Genomic DNA, 2,012 nt, shown 5'->3' on the forward strand with positions numbered 1-2,012 from the left:
ATCAATCAATCAATCAATCAATCAATAAATAAATAAATAAATAAATAAATAAAATATTGTATTTGAACAAAGATCCATTTAATAAAATCTTTCCTTTATTTTTTTTTTTGGTTATTTCGATATATTTTCCTCGTTCATTTTTAATTACATTATCTTTCCCTTCAGGGCCCCCTATTGGGAAAAGGGTGTATTTGAGCCCATATTGTAGTGAAACTGACTGACCTCGGACTGCAGTTTGTTCCTTTTTACACAGCTGCTCGAAAAAAAAAAAATATTAACATCACACAATATTAAACCACATAACTAACATAAAAAAAGAAAACTCTGACTCTTACCAGGTTAGTAATGCAATGATGACAGCAGCTACAATTCCACAAAGTGTTACTACAATGGCTGTATGAGATATATTCCAATATAGTACTGAGACAAGATGAAAGATTAAACACAATATCCAGTATTTATTTATTTTATTTTTTTTAAGTACTAATGAATCTGTACTCACACGTGACATTAAGATAAACAGCAGGAGAGATGTAAGTGTGTCCGTGTAGAGCACAGCAATAATGCTCAGAAGAAGAGCTCAGCCTTATGAAAGTCACCTGTGACAGTAAGAGTCACTCCTGAAGCACCAGTCTGTTTCTTGCTATGTTTATTAGTAGTGAATCTGAAATAGTACTTGTGTGAATCTCTCTGTGTCACATGACTCAGTCTGATGGTGCAGTTCTTCTGTTTATCTCCCAAATACCGAAGCCTCTGACTGTATTCAGGGTCCTTAGACAGATCTGGAGACTCTTCATGTTCCTCTTCTTCTTCACTTGAATCTTCATGTTTCTCTTTAACAAGTGTTTTGGTCCAGAACACTTTCATGATCTGATATCCAGTAGGGTATGTATAAGTGCAGCTCATTATCACTGATGAGTTCTTTAGTGCACAGATGTGTGAAGGACTGTAACTTACACCCCAACCAGCACTAGAAACCCCTGAAACATAGACATCATACTGAGCACAACTTATATTAATTTAAGGCTTTAATATATAATCAAAATATATGATTTTATGTGTATTTTATTCTCAACTTCATGAAATACTTGAAAAATGTTATACTTTTTTTTTTTTTTAATCAATGAGTGCAAAACGAATCTACGCAGTGTCTAAAGAGTGAACAGTTGCAGTGACTCACCGTGAATCATGAGCAAGAAGATCAAAATAGTAGCAGCCATTCTGACAAACTTCAGCAATACAAGAACTACAACAAATATGCAGTAGATATTTAAAATTAGATCATTTATGACATTATTTCCATCATGGCTGGAAAATCCCTGTGTGTTCATCAATAAGGATCAACACCAAGTTGGGCCATCTGAATCCATTAAACTTTAGACAATGAAATGTACACGTTTCTTTAAATAGAGACACTTTTATTTTTTAGTAAAAATAACCCTTTTAAATGATTAATTTTATGCATAGTTTTTGTTGTTTTACTGTGACCTGGATCTTCAATCATAGAGGATGAAAGTAAAAATATGAACTTTTGTATGTTTACAACTTTAATAATCTAACCAAATAGTGAAGTGAACATATGCCTTGAATCAAGAAGTGAACAATGATTATTCATACTTTTTTATGATGCATTTTTTATAAGTATGATGCTTTTTTTATCATTTACATTTCTTCTTGTCTGAAGATTTTACCTAAATAAAACCTGGCTCATCTCACAATTCTGTTGACACTGATGTTTACTGAATGATTGTACAGCATCATATAAACAACTGATAATGTGTTTGAAAAATAAACAACAACAGAGACTTTGGGACAAAAGAACATAGAGATATCAAAAGTCTGTCTTACCGTGCTCCTTAAAGCCTGAATGACAAATAATGAGATCAGGGCACACAAACAGTCTAAACCACATCATGGTAGACCAACATGATTTAACTTCCTCTTTCTGAGTGAGTCCCTTGGTTTGTGGCAAAAAAAAAAAAAGGGGGGGGGGGGGATACGAATATCTTCTT

Source organism: Sinocyclocheilus anshuiensis, unplaced genomic scaffold, assembly GCF_001515605.1.
Source record: "Sinocyclocheilus anshuiensis isolate Anshui unplaced genomic scaffold, SAMN03320099.WGS_v1.1 scaffold968, whole genome shotgun sequence".
Taxonomy (NCBI): Eukaryota; Metazoa; Chordata; class Actinopteri; order Cypriniformes; family Cyprinidae; genus Sinocyclocheilus; species Sinocyclocheilus anshuiensis.